The following is a 20,954-nucleotide window of genomic DNA, read 5'->3' on the forward strand; positions in this document are numbered from 1 at the left end:
ACATAAATATTCCAGTCAGAAACTGTCACAAACCATTATGGTCATGATGACAGCACATCTGACTTCACGGTTACAAATCTTTTATGTTATGATTGCAAAAAGAGAAGAGGGCAGTGGGTAAACATCCATCGTGTGACCCAGACTTAGAAGAAAAGTTTGGGGAATATGTTGACAAGATAACACAAAGAGACATTTATAAATGTTGTTCTTCTTTAAAGTTAAATTTAGTTATTTCCTTCCTTAAATGCCGGAAAAATCTGTCATTGGAAAATTTCAATTCCGTTATGAATTATATCATATCCTTTCCAATTTATTTGTGGTTTTAAGAGTTTGCAGATGATTGAAGTCGGTGTGATTCTGTTTTTGACTTACACATGAAAGAAATATTTGTTCTAAGCAATACTGTGTGGAGCTTTTTTGGGTGGTGAAGGTCTTCAGTGTGAGTAGAGTGTGTGGATTGGTTGAATGGAGATTGAGAGCTCCTTCAGGTGTTGCACATGATCACACGCTTTAGAAGCAACCCCTAAATTATCAAAAGATTGCATTATGGTTGTTAAATCAGATGAGGTGAAGCATCCTTCGTTTTAATGTAATTCTCAAAGACAAAATGAAGAACTCCTCTAGCTGGAATGAAGCTGGTTGATCACTTGCACATTTTCCACCAGAGCGTGAGAGCATTGTTAGTTTTTCATCATACTTTATAACTACTAAAAGCCTTTACTTGTAATTGGAATCAGTACTCTTAGTACTGTTAAACACAATAACAAGTGGATTTTAGGAAGGAACTTGTGTTATTGTGGAACAATACATCCAAGGAGCATTTTACCTTTTTAGCTACGACACTTTGGGAATCTTTCATGTCCAACAAGGGATGATCACCGGTTAAATACAGATTACAATATGAAACAAACAAAAAATGAACTTGTTTAGATGAAAAAGTCACAAAACTAGTAAAAAAAATATGTTGTGTTCTGTTTGTTGATTGTGGTGATGTGTGTTAATGATCCAACACTATCCACATGTTTGAGTACCAAAATAATAATACTGATTTGTAGTATGACCTATTTTGAAAGAAAAAATATAATGTTGATTCTAAGATTACTGATTACCTGCAGGATTTTATTTTGCCTTTTTTTGTGTTCTAATTAATGTTATACACCATCTTTATGGTGTGCCATTAGTAGGTGAATATTTCGAAAACCCTTCAACAAGTGAAAGATCATCTGTCATTTCCCTTGCATGTGCTGTAATTACTAGTGCAGGCCTGCTTTGGCAACCTTCCATGTTTATCCCAAGCTGGCTGTTAAGTCATTAGCCCATTATGCCCCTCCGTGACGCCCCCTCATCATGTGTCTACCACTGCTGCAGAGAGTTATGAGCAAATCAGATTGTAGTTCTTTCTGTAAAATATATATAGAGGTCACATCCAAATGTATCACTAGGGACTAAACTTCAGTAATGAAAATGTTATTGAATCTCATGAATAATGGCAGAAATAAGAAAAAGTGGACGAAGCTGAATGGGAAAAATCATTTCTAAATCAATTCCTTTTTAAATTGCATTTCTCTTATAGGATCATGGTCATAAAAAAAGAAGCTAAGGACCACATTACACACAAACCCACAATTTGAGTGCCTGACCTTGCAAAATTCCAATTTAAATAAAAATATGACCATCCATAACTTTGACATGGAATATCAATACTACAGTTAAGTTACATTTTAAACTGATTGTAGAAAAGCTGTTGTTGATTGTTATCTCAAAACAATAATTATAAATACAGTATTAGGAATTAATCACCCATGCTTCAATTCTTGGATTTTGTCCTCTTTTAGGTGCATGTTTTATCTGGTGGGCGGCCCGGTGGTGCGAGTGGTTGGCGCGTCGGCCTCACAGCTCTAGGGGTCCTGGGTTCAGGTACAGGTCGGTCCACCTGTGTGGAGTTTGTATGCTTTCTCTGTGCCTGTGTGGGTTTCCTCAGTGTACTCCAGTTTCCCCCCATATTCCAAAAAACATGCACGTTCTTCTCCTTGTGCCCTGCGACCGGCTGGCCACCGATTCAGGGTGTCCCCCACCTCTGGCCCGGAGATAGATGGGATTGGCTCCAGCACACCCCGTGACCCTAATGAGGATAAATTGGTTCAGAAAATCATATGAGATGAGATCTATCTGATGCCACCTGACTCAATCACAGGCCCCAACAAGACAAAGTAAACTTGTGCCCTGTGAAATAAAATCAAAATGTATTAAATTCATCAAAATATTTGTAATAACATATGATTTGGAGCAAGGAGTTTGTTGAGACTCACAATTTAACGTACAATAAAACTGGATTTTAGTGTCACTTCCAATTGAGTTTGATTTTTTTCCCTGGAGCACAAAAATCCCCCAGTACTCTCTCTCGCCGCTAGATGTCAGTAAGAGCTTCTTGCTGCTTCTCCACCTCATTTCTTGCTCGTCTAAACCAAAAAGGTGCAGCAACTTTTATCATCACATGCACGAGACAACATAGTGTGCACCTCCAAATCGATGAATATACCCCAAAAATCCAGCTATTAAAGGGGTGTAAATCATCAGAGCGATTTTGATTGTCACTGCCTTTTGACCACACAATTGGATTTGAGATACAACGCACACCCACACAAAAACACAGCTTGAAAAGTTTTGTGTGGGAGCTTCGAGCTCGTGGCAGCTGACAGATTGCTGTGTTTACAACTATTTTGAAGGTAAACCAACTTTTTAAAAAGTTTTATCATACTGTAATGACCAGTTTGTCTTTCTTTCTTTGTGTTTTGTGCCGATTTCAAGTCCGGATTACTCATAGTTAACAAATCTAATAACAATCTAATAACAATTATAGTGGTACATTAGAACTCGACCATGGAAGATTTGATGATTTTGTGTTTATTATAGTATATTAATTTTGTACACGTTCGGAATCATTCTTAAAGTTGTCATAAATAAAACAAAATAAAAAGAAAAGAAAATGCAAACAAATCAGTCGCTCAATATATTGATTAATTGGTAACAGCTTAGAGTGCGAGGCACCTGTATTCTGTGTGTGCGCGCTTGTGTGTGCGCTGATTTCATACAATTAGGATGTAAATGTGGTGTTAATGCAACTAATCTTAGTACTTAAATCGTTTCTGATGTAAGCAAATGACAAAGTTACTTATTCAATAACCTGAGACCATTCTGGATTGTGTTGAAAATATTTCTTTCATTGTTTGCATTTTTATAAAAATATTAAAAGTCAATGATTATTTGGCAACACATTTCTTTGGACACAAAATCAATCAATCACATTCTCACTAGACTTCAAATTGAAATATTAACAAACACTGTAAACTTTGTGAAGGATCACTTTTAATCTGATAAAAATACATCCCCAAAGTTATTAACAAAGACTGAACTAGACTTGCATTTATATAGTTTAATATTTATGTTTTACTGGTAAAAATTTCCTTTGTTTTTAATGTTTTGATTATTGTTTACATGTCTTGTAAAGTCAATTCATTTAATCGAAGGATCTAAGTTTACTTTATCCCAACTGATTCCTATCAAATATTAAGTTGTTTACTTTTTATGTACTATGTGGAATGTCCAATGTCCTTCTTTCATAGGCAACAGATGCATCTCCTTCAACTATTTTATTGATACTTCCAAGAGAATAGTAGTTTTATTTACAAAGTTATTCTTTAACTTTATTTTGTAGCAATTGACCCGCAATTTCTTTGGTACTTTGGGATATTAAAAGTCTTTCAGTGACATAGAATGCATGCATTCTATCAATGATTGATGAGCTTGCTCGTGTTTCTCTGTTTACATTAAAATGACTAATGTCACTTTTGACATCAACTTTGGGTAAAAAGTGACCACAACTATGTCTTTTTCACACATTTTCTCTGAATGCTGATTCTGCGTTGTCAGTTGTGGTGTGTTTAATGTGCTATACATTGTTGTCTTCCTGTCATCCACTGAAAACTTCTCTGATGTTGTTTACTTGTTTCGGGAAAAAGAAGACTAGGTTATTGCTGTGCTTCTCCGGCCGGGCCTGAACAATCAAACCAACGATTTCCTTCCAGCAGTCTGTTTTTAAACTTGAAAAGTATAAAGTCATTGATATATCAACTATGTATTTAACTTTGAATTCATATCAATTATAACATTTGTTAGTTGAGTGTCTTTCCTGTGGGAAACACTGGTTTATTCGCTGTGCTGGTAAACAAAAGAAGCAATGTTGCTGTTACCCTCTCTGTGTTGCGGCCCTTCCTGAAAGTTCCTGTTCTCTGAGAGCACAAACATCCGTACTCTGTAGGGCCTCACAATAGACAAGCTGTTATATCAACATTTACTCCATTCTTTTCCCCACCCGGAGCTTTATTCGCATTCTTGTGGGGCAATTGGTATCAGCGAGTGGCTGTGTGAGATTATACAGTTGATTTGTTGCTGCCAACACTCCATGACATTCTATAGATCAGTGTTTCACAACCTTTTTTGAGCTGTGGCACATTTTTGGCATGGAAAAAAATCTACAGGCACACCACAAGCTAAAAATCTTCAAATTTAAACCTATGTCACTTATATTAACATAATAAAGTCGTCCTCATGTCCTCAAGTTTTATTAACAGGAATTAAATAATCCCCCCCAAATTATCTCCAAATATATTTTTTTTCACACCGATCTAACGTCATCAAAGTTGATCTCCAAAGACTCTGAATAGCTTTCAGTTGAACTGATGTTAAAATATTGAACCTTTTTTTAACCTTATTTTATTTTTTGACATTTCATCCTAATATTGCGCAAAAAGTAATGTGCTCACAGAGACTTCATACCCCCAAAAGTTGATGCCCCTGAAGCCAAACAACTTCCGGTTCAGGCACCGTAAAAACAGAAAAATGATTTAAATTTCATAATATATTACAACTTTTTCCCTCCCAATATTACAAAGCATTACATGAAGAGCCGCTTTGTGCTCACATAGACTTAACGTCAACAAAAGTTGAAGCCCGGAAAACCACACAGCTTTCAGTTACATATGGATAAGCAAGAAAATTGCTTCAATCTCATATTATGATTTTAATCTTGTTTTCTCTCTTGTATTATTACGATGTATGACTTTCCCGCGGCACATCGCTCACTTGGGAAACACTGCTAACGATGGATGGATGCAGACATTTTTGTGTGTGCCATTCGTAAACCATCCTTGACAGGCTGCTCTTTTCCTTCAACCACAAGGCTATACTAAACCTTATACACATTGTGTTCTTAGTTTTTGGCCAAATGTATTCAAGAGCACTGCTTAATAACAATCCCCAGTAATATTCTTGATTGCAAAATTTGCTTAAAATTACATTTGAAAAAATTACTCTTGCACACTTTTGACATCACAAGACATTGTTTTAAGTATTCATGAAACGTCTTAAAAAGGAAACGTTTTTTTTTATAACATATCAACACTAGATCAATCAAAGTACTTCACACCACATACAAGTCAAAAACACAAAATTATTCAGTAAAGTCACATTGAATCATCAGGACAGTTAAAAGCAGTTGAAGCAGGGAAATAGAAAAAAAAAGAAAATCTGAAATTATGAGTTGAAACTTAAACCATATAGGCGGTTATAAATACAATGCGATAAACATGACAGTTTATAGCTCTGATTTAAAGGAGCTAACTGTTTCAGCAAACTTCAGACCTTAAGGGAACTTGTTCCAGTGGTGAGAAGCATAGTAACTGAATCTTGCCCCATCCAGACACCTGAAGGGGCCAGAAGCTTTTTAGGACACATTTTGGTCCTAGGGCATTAAGGAAGAACTGTACAATTCTATTGCTATGGTTCAATCTACTAAAAATACTTGCATTGATAGGTTTCTAGTTTGGAGAAGGCACCCCCACCCTAATTCTGGCTATATTTTGGCAGTAATAGACAGATCTTCTGATGAACTCTGGAGACTGATATTTCACCTTTCCTTTTTTGGCCAAAAGATGATTTCTGGGTGATCTGCCATATGGAATCATTGACTTAGTCACCCTGGTTGCTAACAATGATTTTGGACAGCTCTAGCAATATTTATTTCTTTTTCGATGTTGATGTGGGGAAATTTCACATTATGTTCTGACAGAATATCCCTGATGATTTGAATTAAATACAGATTTTTTTTTGTTCTTGCAACAGAACAGAAAGAAGGTTTAGGCTTATAGAAATATAATTGAGTATTGTTGAGTAAATATGTACGCCAAAAAGATAAACATTTCAATGCACTGTTAGAGTTATTAATGTCATCATGGCATGATTAGTGTTCATTGGAGTAATAATAGTGTTCGTTGGATATTGCATCACTACAAAAGCAATCATTACTTCATGAGACTGGCAACCAGCTGGGATATGCTGTTGCCTACAGCTAACTGTTGCTTTGCTGTGATCAGTCTATGCGATCTAAAAATGCAGTATTGTGCACAACAGATGAGCTTTTGATTCACTGCGACTGGCCAACATGTTCTAGAGGTGGCATGACCTTCCTCTGCATAACTGCTTAACAGATGGCTACAAATAGGTTCATAATCCATTCATCAGACATCAATCTAGAGGTCTTTGGAGGGAACGGTCGGTCCCCCATTCTGTTGGAATTTGTCAGGTTTAATTTCAAAGGTGTTATATTTTAACTCGGTTGTCTGGCTTCAAAATTAAACTGTGCACAGCAACTTCTTAAAGTTGCTTTGTGTCAAATGAACCAGCAGCGGCAGCTGCTCATTAAATGATACATTGATCTTTTCCACGTGTGCTTCAATTTGGTGTTGAAGGGACTGTTTCAGCTGCCTTGTCTCCCAACTTGGTCGCTTTTTTTGTTGTTGTTGCAAGCCTGATGATAATTGACTTCTTTTTTTGGCATTCTAAAGTTAAGTTTGAACCCTGGCACCCTTGCTAGGAAAGCAAAGGAATCGTAATGAAGCTGAATTTGCAAGATTGCTAAAATTATATTTTTTTGTTGTTGTTTGTAGTAGTTTTTGATGATGTTGTGGTTCAAAATCCTGAATAAATCTTTTCTCCGCAATTTACAACCATCTTGTTTGCAGGAAAAATTTCTAGTTAAAAAGAAACAGATATGGTTGTAAACGAGGGGTTTCCAAACCAGTAAGTGACACTGATTGTAAAACAAAAACTGAAAAAAAAGCAAAAAGGTTTCTTACTGAAGCCTCTGATTTGTCTATGTGTGGAGATCTTAAAGACTATCTTTCTTCAGAAAGATTCTTACTCTTAAGATTAGAAGGAAGCATTGAACCTGCTGTGAGTAAGCAGAAACTAGGACGCCTCATTGGAAAGGCAGAGCTCGCACTGCTTGAGCTCCGTGCCAATGCGCTCATCAAAAGCACCTTTGTAAGTTGAGCCTGCCTCAATTGAACTGTTCAAATGAGATCCTAGCGGCTTTAAATTATTTCTTTTGACCTCGACCCCTTGGATTTTTTTCTATTTTTAGATTCTTCTTTATAGAACTTGTTTTTTTTTTAAGTTAGAAAAGACGTCAAATTTATTTCCCGGTGAACCCCATGGAGTGGTTTCATATGGAGACTTGAAATATGTGAGAAAATAGCAGACTACAGCCAAGAATGTGACGCTGGCAGAGCTTAAATTTGAATCAGAGATTTCATCTCAATTTATTTCTTAGTCGAGGTATCGGTAGGTTTCACCATATCTGATTAACAAGGGTACTTTGTTCGAGAAAATGACTCCTACTACTACTACTAGAGCAGAGGTCCCCAATATAAGCATTACCTGACTGATTGCATTTATAAAACACTGTCCCGTTTAATTGCAATGAAATCCTTCACCCTCTGTGGCCATTTGTGGAATATTATAGAGAGTACTAGTGTTTCAAATTACTTTTTGATGGTTCAAGCTTTAAACTTAGCTTTAACTATTAAATCCCCTAGGAATCTCCCTTTATGAAATATGGCATGTTATTATTTAAGTTCCAAGGGCGCTTGGGTGCTTCTTTTTGAAAATGTGTTTGCGCATAAAATGTTCTATACAATTTATTTCCCCTTTTTTTGTTTTTTTTGTTTTTTTAAATATCACCCTCCCCGTTTGTATGCATATGTTTTTCATTTGGATTTAAGGTTTTTACCACTCAGGGGAAGTTTGTAAGTGTGTGATGACTGACTTGTTTAGTTCCCTTCAGAAGGCTGCCAGAGAGCCTTTAGCTACTGATATTTATTCCCTCTGACAGTTCATTTAACCTATTTAAAGTTCCCCGCCTCATTTTCACATTAATGTTGAATAGGGTTGGCATTTTGCCTGTCATCGGTCTTGGCATCTTTTCGCATTGGATGTGATGAGAGAATAAATACTTTATGCCAGACATCAGCTCCGTCTTCTTATTTATTAGTCATATTGCTTTCGCAGGTGTCATATTTAGAATTCCGACTGACACTGCTGAAAATCAGCCAGTTGTGATTTCAACAATTTCTAGAAGGATTTATACCTTTGACATCTTAGTCTTCCAACCTTCTGGAATAAACTGCCGTTCAAAAAGATAATTTAAAAAGATAATTATTTAATTTTTTTTTAAGAAACTTATTTTCAAATAAATCAGAGCGAAAAGAAGCAGTGTGACTTAACATTTTAAGTCGATCTATTTGTTGTGAAAAGCCAACTATTATGGAATAGAGCACCACAATATTATTTTTATTATAATTGACTTGGAGTTGACATGTCACACTGATGTCAATCCTGGTCATATTGTTAATCACTAAGTGTTAAAATATATTAAATATATTAAAATTATCTTTTTGGTCTTCAGATTTTTTTGTCATTGTATGTTTTTTTTCCTCAGTCAAAGGCAGTTATTGTCTCGATCAATCGACACCGTCTTTCATTGTTGTCACCAAATGAGTTTCTCCAGCCAAGCATGGACACATCAACTTCTACAACACCTTTCAAACCATATAATTCGTAAATCTGTGCCAAAGAGACATTGTATTTTATATATCTTGATGGTGAAAGAAAATTGGCAAGAAAAACATTTGGGGCACTGTTTGCCTTTGGTATAAATGTTTCATTTCATTCAGTTGTGGTCAAAAGTTTACATACACTTGTGAAGAACATAATGCCATGGCACTCTTGAATTTCCAGTTATTTCTGCAACTCAGATTTTTCTCTGATAGAGTGATTGGATGTGGCTGTATGTTGACTGTATGTGTCCTGTCCCTTTTGCTCTACTTGCCAAGGTTCCCAACACCTCTAAGTGGTGCTTAGTAGGCCCTCTCTACTCCACTACGCTTGTTTGACACGAATGTTCCCACTCTAGACCCCCTTCAATGTGTAAATCGGGTGAAATGAAACCAAACTGCCAATTCCAGTGTGCACGCTTCTTTATCTGAGCCAATATGCCATAGGCAAAATGTAAGATATTTAGAAAAAAGAAATCATTGCCAAAGTGAAGTGTCTTGCACACTTTACAACTATATAGGCATCATCCCATTCAGACTTCAGGCGTACACACGGTGCATATATGGGACATGTGTTTAACACCATCTAAAAGGTGTGAAATAGAAGAAAGACGCAGCTGTTAGATATCTTAATAACCATTAGCATTTTTTAAAACGTTAAATTTAAGGCATGCAGAATGATTTTCTTTAAGATACTAAAAAACAGGTTTTACACTTACTACTACTACATAATACTGGCATATTAAGATGAGGACTGACTGCCATCATATTTGAAATTGCCTCTGTAGCCCAATCAGGACACTTGACATTCGGTACTTGCTCTGCAAGCCTATATTGTGTTTAGCCCACATCCTTTCTAACAAAGTCATCCATTAAAATTTATTCACCAAGTTTATTAACATTGCAGGCAGAACGGTCAAAACAAGAAACAATTCCATTTGAGCTCCTAATAAAGGCAATGTTTTGTTAAATTGGGTGTCTGTTGAATATCATTGTTCCATTTCTCCAATTTTCCTCTGAATTTTTTGTTTCTAGGTCAATTTTTTTTTTCAACCAATGGATACCCTAATGTGTTTCTGAATAAAGATTGCAGTAAATGCTTTACTGTGACATGCCACACAAGAGTTGGCTATATCTCACTAAAGTCGATTATGATTGTAGTTGTTGGTCATTATACACCAATTGAGTCATCTGCACAATCATCAGTTTACTATGCATGCATCGCATTCAAGGGCACAGCGGGCAGGCTGGAGTCCGTCCCAGTTGACGTCGGGCGATAGGCTGACTGCTTTGTATACTGGAATCAAGTCAATTTCACGCTGTGAAGGGAATTTTGCAGCAATTGATCCCACACCAATACATTCCAAATTGACAAGTGCCGGCATGATGCTGGAAAAGATCCATTGACTGTACTAGCTGAGAACTGTCTGAGTTTGTGATTCTGCTTTTGGGGCTGTGACATTACATATTGCTGGTTTGTTTGTACATAAGATGCAAAGTTGGCCAAGTTCAGGAAAAGAGAGGACAAATCCAGTTCTATATGTCAGCATGGTTTAATGGTGATAAGGTCTTTAAACACATCTTTGGTATAAATGAAAAATGAAACCGAGAGCTTTTCTTGTTGGATAGGTTTTATTTTTCCCATACATAGAAATGTTTGGAAATGTTTGGAAATGAGAAAGTAGCCATAGAATGGCTACTTTCTCAAGCAACAAGCCTGTTAAGAACGCAGGGCTGGGTATTAGTCTGAATCCCTCAATATTGAAAAATAATCACCATAGAATAAAAAGTGTATCTTGGAACCAATCCCCTGAACTTCAGTTCTTACAGCTTGTCAAGTTAATTCAAGTTGATGGGAGAAAATTATTTAAAACAGAAGGAGCAGACTATTTGTGGAATCAGTACCAGGTGTCTGAGTGTTTATTTTTTTAATAGTTGCTAATATAATTCTGTAGTTAAAAAAAAATTGTGCAGATATTGCCTTGCTATATTGTTGTTTTGACAGATTTGTTTTCTGGAGGTAATGTGAATTGACCCCCATTGTGACTGTTTAGGTCAAGCATCTTTAAAGATCTATCACAGGCACATGTGAAGAAATATCCCCCTTTAAAATGTCCAAAGAGAAAGTTGATACAGATGCTGTTAGTGGCTGCCATCAAAGTGATTGATCTTCTCAATGTTTTTATGTGCATGAAATGATGTACCTCTTCTTATTTATGGTGGATTTAAAAGGAAAGTTTTCAAACTGGGAAAGTGTGTCCTTTCTGGCTTAATGGCTAGAAATGTAGAACAGAGGCTGGATGTACAAATGAAATGATGGGTGGATAGATGGAAATGGCCCCAATTACGTACACAGTTTATCTATGTACATTTTGCATTTGTATGTAAAAGTTGGGTTGCAAAGGATTGGTAAATAATGTCCATTTCTGTCATTTTGAGGTACTTTTTCCACTCCAATTTGAAGCATGCGGCTTAAAGTCCAGTGTGGGTTTATAGTTATCTAGTATATATGAAGGATTATCAGAGACCTGCCTTTCAGTGTGAATATATCTGCAGTTTATTGTCCATTTTTATTTTTCTATGAACAAATATTATAGATACTAAATTACATTAGTTTGTATTTGTGGGAAATACATTTAAAAAAGTGTAATAATATTTTATTCTTCTATCAAACTAATACTTCTGTGCTTAAAAAAAAGATGATTATTTCTTTATGGCCAAAATCCTAATGACGGATGGATAACTTTATTCATCCCGTATTCGGGAAACAGCAAAAGCAAGAATACAGTAAAGTCCCAGCATTTAAACGCATTCCATATATATGTCACAATATCCTTAGAGTTTATAAGAATTTTTATCGTTATGATTCACAGATGTTTAACTAGGGCTAAAGCTAAGATTTTGAAGCCAGATTCAGTTATTTATAGGTTTGCTCTTACACCCTCTCAGTAAGATACTTTACTCCACACAAGTTAAGTCATGCTTGATGTATACACTTATGTAAAGATTTAGATCCTGTAAATTCATCAGATCAGTTCTTCTTAAATCTTTCTACAACAAATACTCAAAAATAAAATACTATGAACATCAAGCTGAAGGGTATTTACAAAGTGCGCTACTTAAACTCGTACAACCACTTTTTCCACATTGTAAAAAAGCAGTGGGGATTTGTGGTGATGTCAGTGAAATAATTCACTAAGTCATTTTTTTACGTGTATATATAGGTAAAGTATTAGAGTACATAGTATTTGTTTTAAATTGGAAGGAACATTTGAAAGTTGGGATTCTAAAGCTCAGGGCAAAATTATACAAAGGTGGATCAAGTTCCAAACATTTTTCTCCTTTTATACCAACTTCTTTGAGGCTTTTTCTGCCTGAAGAGGTACAGTAAGTCTTCTCCAGGTATGTTGTGTCTATGTATTTCCATTTTTGAAAGAAATGGAAATGTTAAATATTCAAAGGGTGAAACCCAAAAGAATTCTGAGCCAATACACTGTACTGCCTGTTGATCTTCCATTTTAGGTTAAATGAGGGAGAACATTTATAAATAAATGCCACTTCTCAAACTGACATTTGCTTTTTTTTTTCCCCGCTTCCAATTTTCACGGCAGCTTTCCTCATTTTTTGATTCATCTTCATATATTTTTATGTCACCATTTCCACTCATCTGTTTCTAGCTTTAAAATATTTACCTATACCCCTGCTTTTTGATTTTGGTTACATCATTTGCTGGCTGCACTCACCAAAATTTTATTTAGTGGAAAACTCCTTCAGCTGGTCAGTGATTCTGCTACTGCTACTTTTGAAGCAGCTGAGTATACAGAATACTATACTGTGTGCAATTTTATCATTAACCTCTAGTTAAAAAAATAGCAACCATATACCACATATAGGGAGTGCTTCAAAATATGCAATACGCATTATCGGTGTCAACAAATTCAAACCCAATGATGTTTTTCAACGTCCTATTGGGAAAAAAGAAAGATGCACAGAACCATACATATATGTAGACTAATTTCTACAAGTACACAGCAATGGGAAGTAAGTCAAACCATTCTTTAATGAGTTGTAGCATTTTATATTGTATATTTAAGATGTTGTGCATCTGCAATTTCATCAGTAGCAACCTACTAATCCCATAAAATGCATTTTATTACTCTGCTTTGCTCAACAATAAGTTTGTGTAACAGACTAATAGAATGTTTGCGTTATAGTTGTGTGTATGTGGGTGTGCACGCTTGTTGTGTATCTGTGTGAGAGAGCGAGAAAGATAAGAAGGCAAACATATGTGGAGCATAAGTGAATCTGTTCAATGCATAATGTCACGTTCAGAGACACTTCTATACACATGTGATTTGTCTTTCATTTAGTTTTCTTACACCAGCGCTGTGGGACAATCAGCTCCTTGAAAATCCACTTTAAGAATTATGACATCAGTCTTCTGTAACCCTTTTTTAAATTAGCGGTAGAGCAAAATTGGAGGACTGGTCTTAGTCTCTGTTTTTCTTCTTCTGTTTGACAGGTCGTTGAGGGTGATTCCTAGTAGGACTGTTTCCTCCGTTTCCAACTGCGTGCAAGCAGGTGAGGAATTTTTCCACTCTGCTTATGTTAGAATCCACTCATTCAGTAATTCTTCCTAATTCTGTTCCTCCTTTTTAAATGTTGAAAGTAATTGCTTCCACCAAGAAGATGCAATACAATTGATTGAATATTATTGAAAATATACTGGGATAATAATTTATTGAACAATTTGGTTATATGATGTTGATATACTTGGGCTGCTGTTGACAGCGATAGACGATGGTCATTCAGTGCCACCCAGTCCATATTTAGTTTTTATTTACATTTAATTCATCTCTTACACTGAACCGCTTTAAAACTGCATATAATTTCAGTTTTTTTTTAAATTAGATGAATCCATAGCCATGGTTAAAGTTATTGTTTTACAAATTTTACTATTGTGGTGGAAGAAGAAAAATCATAAAGCTGCACCACGAGCATTTTGACTATGTTTGGGACTTAAAAATAGTACACACAATTGCACCATTGGGAATATGAAATATTTTATAAATAAAATTACCTAAATTTAATGACAACTGCAATACAATCATCAAATCAGTGTGTTTAAAAAAAACACTATCGGTCTATATGTCTGTCTACTTATTTTACTAAAGTAACACTTTTAACATTCCCTGTGTTTATACTGTATATTATTAATTTAAACCTTGACAGGTTTTGTTTTGTTTAATTTCCCTGTTGTGTTGTAGTAAAGGCTTCATGCTTTATCCTGGGGTTTGTGCCAACTAGCGGCAATTTAAAGACACGCCATGGGCTTCAAATCATCTGATCTTGATTATCGACCAAAAAAACATCATCCCTTGCCCCTTTTTTACTCCCCCGATTTTCATTTATTTATTTTTATTTTTTTTAAAGAAAACATTCCAAAATAAGCTATATCAAACGCTGAGTTATCTGAAGGGCTGATTTGAATTCTTCAATGGACCAATTAGGCAGGTATAAAAATAAATTAAAATTACTACTGTAGATGATGCTCTCAAGGGTATTTATGAAGACAGAGAAACCCTTGTGAGTTTCTGAGTTGAAAGCAGTGTTGTTTAAAGGGGTTGGCGGTTGAGAGTGGCTCTTAATCAGTATTACTGGTAACACACAAGCCCCAAAATCCCCACGAATGTTGTGCCAAAGCTTTTTCAATGGCAAGGTTGGGGGGCTGACTGGTTTCTATGCAACCGCTGCCACTAGGCGTCAGTGTAAACACATGACTAAAAGGAAGACTGCAGTAACATTGCGAATTATAAGTGCCTATACTTCTGCTCTGTTATTTTTTTTCCCAAGCTTATCATTCTGTGTTGAATTTTCCCTGCTTATGCAAACTTCATAAATCGGTGCTTGCCCCTGCGACTAAGCGGAGCAAGATGTCTTTTCAAAAGCAATCCTAAACAACGACATTCACTGTGTCAGTCTAATTCAGGCTCAATGGTGACAACTTTTACGCATAGTAATGAGAAGAACGTTTTTGTATAATGTCCTCGTGCTGATGAAAGAGACACACTGAGCTATCAACATGCGATCTGACCTAATGTGGCAGGAGTAAAGATTTGTCAACCCTGTCCTCCTCCTTCTCCTCCTCTATTCCGACACTGACAGCAATTCTTCACCCCGGGTATTGATCCTCATTTGGCTCGGATTCTTGCTTTACCTACCCTCTATGTAATGACCGTGATCAGTCTCAGGGCATCTGTTAATGACCCTCTCTCTTTGGGTACGTGTAAAGAGAGGAAGTACATGACAGGCAAGGTTAGGTGAACATGCTTGGCATGAGGAGGCCGCCAAATGGAATGCTTGGGCAGGAAGTGCTGTGACAGCCGCAAATGCTTTGTGGTCAAACTTCACATGACTATCTGCATGCAGGCAAGCGGAAGGGTAATAGAATCCCGCTATGATGCATGTGAATAGTGTGCATAGGATAAATTTAGCCATGGCCTCAAGCAGGCTGATCCTCGGGCCAGTGGATACTATTGGGACAATTTAGACTACCCTGCAATCCCAATAGGAATCCACTTTTCTACTAACACAAGGTGATTTGCCAATTGGAGAGAAACACAACGAGCAATGGCGGTAGTTGCAATCACCCACTCTTTCATGCCTTTCATCTATCTGGCATCACTTTTGTTAACACGTTTGACGCTTTTGAAAGCAATAGATGTTCAATCCGTTTGAATTGAGAAGGCAGTGGATGAAGGCATTTTGGTGCCATTGTGTGTCTACCACCGGGGATGGCAGTGGATTAGTTTCCATGCGGTATGTCAAAAAAATGTTGGAACTGGAGCCAAAGAGTATATATTTCAAGCCCAAATGAAAATCAAGTTAGTTCCTTCACTTTATTCTTGCTTTTTCTCCCCCACCAAGTTCATTTTGACAAACACACACACACACACATATATACTTTTCTTCTATTGCTCCCATTGGTAGTGTTTGCTGTTGACAGTCGCTAACTGTGAGTGATTAGATAAAAAATCAGAAATTATCATAATTTGTACTGGACGTCTTGGTTTCGTCTTTGGTTTGATCTTTTTATGGTTGCACAGTACAACTTGCAAACAGCCAGTGTGTGAGTTCTCATTTCCCGAGAAAAAATCTCTACCATCTGTGAACGCCAACAAGGTTTTTAAAGGCTGAAATGGCTGAAATACTGGAATGTCACTTGATTTGAAAAGTGAAGCACAGATAGGCCTAGGAAAAACATAGAAGCTTAAAAAACATTGCTTTATTATTCAACATAAAGGTCATGTTTTGTTTGTTGTCAAATTAAAGGTGGTGGGAAGTTCTTCTCACCAGTCAATAATCAGGTTTTTTTTTTCTTCCCATCAAAAATCTCTTGTCACCTTGTTGATAATTGCAAGTTTATGGTTGTACTCTAGTTGCATTCTTGCAAATGAGGGAGAGAGCTTTGTGCACACACATTGCCCATCTGTGCAAATTGTTGTGGTACTTAGTATTCTGACATTCAAAACGGATTGTGCATTGTCCTTAAAAAAGAAGAAAAATAAATAATTCAATGTCTTCTTATTTGTGTATTCAGCGAGCATCATAATACATGCAGAGTCTGGTTTAAACTCAATATGTGTGCCATTTGTGTGAGTGGATACATTCTCAACAATTATCTCAATTTTTTTTTGTTCTGTTTCAAATTTGCCTTTTGGCATGGCTTATATTTATCTCTGTGATCTCAACTTTTATTCAATATTTTCCAAGCCTCACAAACAAAAACTGCATCTGGCTCTGAGTCCAGTTTTCATCCTTATTGTATGATAGCTGAGGGACTATATTTTCCCTTTAGGACATCACACATTGAATTGCAAATTCATTGTGGGCACCTGCCCTTAAAAATATATATATTTTAATGTTGTTGTAGTTTTTCTTGATCAATCTGGCACCAGTCATCCAATGGCAAATGCAAACATTATTATCATTAGTATTATGTTTAACGACAAGCTGCTGTGAACTACAGCACGTCTCTGAATGGAGTTTATCCATGGAACTATAGTAATAACAATAATAAGGATTTTATACAGCTCCTGCTGGCAGCAATCCTTTCTACTTTTTGTATTCATATAATAACCATTGATATTCTTCATTGACCTGTGTACTCCTTTTCTTTGCATTGTCCAAAGGAAGCTGCTTACTTATTTTTTTGTTCAAAATGACAGTAAAGGAATGCTGATTTCAATTGTGTTTCTCTTCTTGTAATGCATGTTCAGGAAATGTGTGATCGGAATACATTTTTTTGTCTTGAATCATAGCCAGACCAAAAGACATTTATCTTTATTGTTGTATTTAATAGTATGTACATGCATGCAAGTAGATGGCATCTCCATGATGACAATGTGTTAAGGGGCTGCTATACGAGTCTCGCAAAGCATTTTACGGCCAAAAAAGGTAGTTTTTTTTCAATAATATGAGGAGCAGGGGTCCCGAAAGAAACCTTTGTTCTATGTGGACATTTCCGTTGATCGTTTCCCCCTTGATTTTTGGCAGAGATTTTTCTCTCGTATTGATGAAAGATGACTCAGAATGGTTTTCTATAAAAAGTTGTGTGCACTGTGCCAATGTCATTATTGGTGAAGCAGCACAATGGAAAAAAAGGCGAGTATGTGCCATCAAGGTCAAATGATCGTGGTTAGAATCTTCAATTGAACATCTGTATCACATACAACTGTAGCATTCCATATTCCAAAAACATGTTATACAGTTTCATTGTCAGTTCTCTCAGTTAGGTAAGGTAAGGTTCTTGCTAAACCCCCATTGCTTCCTCTACATAATCAGTATCAGCTGTTGTCTCCTGCTACAACAAAAGACAATGCCGGATTCTTAGAATAACCTCTTGTCTAGACTAAGTGTCCCTTGCCTCTTTGTCATTTTAGATCTGTCACAGGTGTTTTTTTTTTGTTTTTAGTCTTTTGTCCACCGTCTTCTTGTAAAGGGTCCCTGTTCACCACTTGCTCAGTTCACAGGTGGTCCCTTTGTAGTGACGGGTGGTCCCATTGTAGTGATGATTTTAAACAGTCAGGTTGGATACATTTCATGACATTGGTCGGGCATAAAAAAGCTGCCTGTACATATCAGGTATTTATCACAATTATTGACAACTACTCAATGCTTCAGCTTTGGATAAACAATGATACTTAAAAAAAAACATTTTCTGATATGTTGCATTTCAAACCAGTATTGAAACAATTGGTTCATGAAAAAAAGGTAGATTCATGAATTAAGAAAATATTTGAATTTTGCAGCTGCGGTAAGCTTTCACCGCTGTGGTTTGTCATAAATGTCAGAGATACATAAACATAACTGCATACTTAAAACAAGATGAGGAAATAGGTCTTAATTTAAAACAGATTATTATGTACATCATGACCTCATATGAGTTCATTGTTATTTTTTCAGTTTTTGTTTAACTCCCTTCCGACTATTGACATTCATAGAAATGTATTGGCTATCCATCACCGTCAATGACTTTAAAGAACAGTAAGGCTGCAATATTGAAAGGGAAAACTTTGTGGTTTGTCTTAAAAATATTTTTTTTTTTCACCAGTACTGAAACATTTCACTCTTTTTGCAAACACAAAATGGCTCGGTTGAAATGTTAGATTTCTCATTTCGATTTGAGTTGCTATAGACTGTTTGGCCTTCTCGAACGATTGCGAATCAATATGGCCAACGTTAAATGCTTGTGTAGATGTGGAGAAGGAGGTCTGATGTCCTATGTTTTTCAGAGATGTTGAGTGAAGGCCTGCAATTGATGGAGAACTGGAGCAATCCTGACATCTTGAATGTGTTTTTTCAGCATGCACGCTCTGTCATCTTTACACTGTTGTCATGCTTGTCTTGGCAGGAGTCGGTTTGTCGCTGCAGAGGCACGCCAGTTGTACCTCCTGTGAGACTGATTTTGCACAGGTGGTGGTCTTTTGTATGCTTAACTGCAATCGCCTGCCATCTGGAGTCACTATTGTCAATGCTAGACCCCTTCCTCCCACTGAGATTTATGTTTTGTATAGAATTGGCCGCCAAATTTGTCAGGTCATCCAAGTACAAGTCATGACCTTCAAGTCATGTATACTTTTTTTTGGATTGATCTCTCAGTCATAGTTTCCGTATCAAAGCTGGACAACACAGAATTATGCTGGAGACATAAAGCATGAGAATAAATGCTGATGGCCACATCTGGGTGGAAGTCCGGTGTTACACTGCATTGTGTTGGACTTTTCTTACTGATTGTGGTCACCAAGATACAGTTTGGGTAAACATTGGTCTGAGGCCACCGACAACTCATTTATCACATCCTAATACTGGGGTGAGATACTGTGTGCAGGTAATACCTTGACTCTCCTTCAAGACTCCCGCCTACAACTTGAATCATTGTTTGTAATTACACTGGGTAACTTCGAAATGGCTAACATAGCAGTGTTATAATTAGCGGACCATATTAAAATCTGAACCATGAAGCATGTCATTAAAAATCATCTGCAGCAAGCCACCTCCGCCTTGCTGAATGAAAAAAGCTCAAAGGGGTTTATCCTTTCATTACCTTAATCCTTTATATTGACCTGCTTCCCTGGCACGAACCCTTGAAGTCTTAGAGGGGTGAGAATCGGCAGCCTCACCGATATGGATCCATATCGGTGAGGCTGCCCAATTGACTTATAGACTTACAATAAGTCACTAATTGTTGAGACAGGATCAAAGCCACATTATATAGTCCCATGAAGGCCATAATTGGGGGATTTGTAAGATGCATCCAGACGTCTTGTCTGTCAAAATAATGATAAATGAGAACACCATTGGAATTGTTCCCTCTCTCTCTCTTGTTACTCGGGCTCCTCCTCTCTATGGTTACTCATAGCTAAGCAAAATGATGAGCAGCAGAGTGGAGAACAGGTGGCGAGAGACTGTGTGGGTTTTCCTTGAAAGTGACATAACGCCCTGAAGCCTCTGGAGTGGGCAAAGCTGTTATATACGTTGCCATCTCTGTTGAATGATCATGAGTAGATTTCGGTCCTCAAATACTGCAATCTCACAAGGAGAGACCTATTAAAAAATACTTATATATTATTCATAAAGATGTGCATTTCCTCAGATACGGCAATGCGGTTTGTTTCCCAATTAACAGATCACCACCTCTTCTGCCACGGCAGCCTCCACACCTTTGTTTTAAAACAGTGTAGGGAGTGTTCTTGACACATTGAATTGGCAGCATTTCTTCTCGTTGGTGTCAACTGGCCTGAAAAGAAGAGGAGCATAAATTGGGAGGCTCGGGTGAACTTTTATGCACCTAAGCAGGAACGAAGATTTTGAGATGCAACATTCCCCAGACCTACTTCCATTGATAGGCCAACAGTGGCACAGCATGGCTTTAGCCAAAGTAATATTCTTTGTGTTCTTTGTCTTTCTTTGCATCTGCAGATCGTAATGTATATTAGAAGATGCACAGTGGTTAAGACCGACTGGTTGCCAGGTCAATTGACTATTGCCTTCAGTTGCCTAGTTGTGAAAGTTGGACAATAAAAAACATTTGAATTTGCTGTGTTGATTAGTACTTTGACAAAACGGCACTCTGAAGAATCATGTAAAGCACTTGATATAGTGATAGATGTGTACTACCTCAGTAATGTTTGAACTGGCTCCACAGAATTCCTCTGTAACACTCTTATAATGTGGTGAGGTTTGAGTATCTTTTTTCTTTAATGTCTTTGCTTGACAGTTTCTAATATATTCTGTAGTACATTAAGAGACGGAGTTATAAAAGCCATTTTTACTAATGATGTTTTCCAATCACAAGCAGTTCTATTTCATCTTCTCTGCACGGTTCCCACTTTTCATTTAGCAAACACCCCTTGCTCATCTCTCTGTTCATTTTCTTCCGTTTGAAGTAGCATCATATATTTTGCCTCGGAACAGAACACGTGGGAGACGGATGAGATAATG

General features: G+C 36.8%; 1 long non-coding RNA gene across 1 annotated transcript; it reads left to right on the forward strand.

Moving 5' to 3' along the window:
* The first annotated feature begins 2,472 nt into the window (after positions 1-2,472).
* On the forward strand, positions 2,473-18,837 carry LOC144190599 (uncharacterized). Its single transcript, XR_013324982.1, has 3 exons — positions 2,473-2,726; positions 13,474-13,532; positions 18,746-18,837. It is a non-coding gene; the product is annotated as an uncharacterized LOC144190599 (long non-coding RNA).
* Positions 18,838-20,954: the final 2,117 nt, after the last annotated feature.

This window comes from Stigmatopora nigra, chromosome 2 (genome assembly GCF_051989575.1).
Source record: "Stigmatopora nigra isolate UIUO_SnigA chromosome 2, RoL_Snig_1.1, whole genome shotgun sequence".
NCBI lineage: Eukaryota > Metazoa > Chordata > Actinopteri > Syngnathiformes > Syngnathidae > Stigmatopora > Stigmatopora nigra.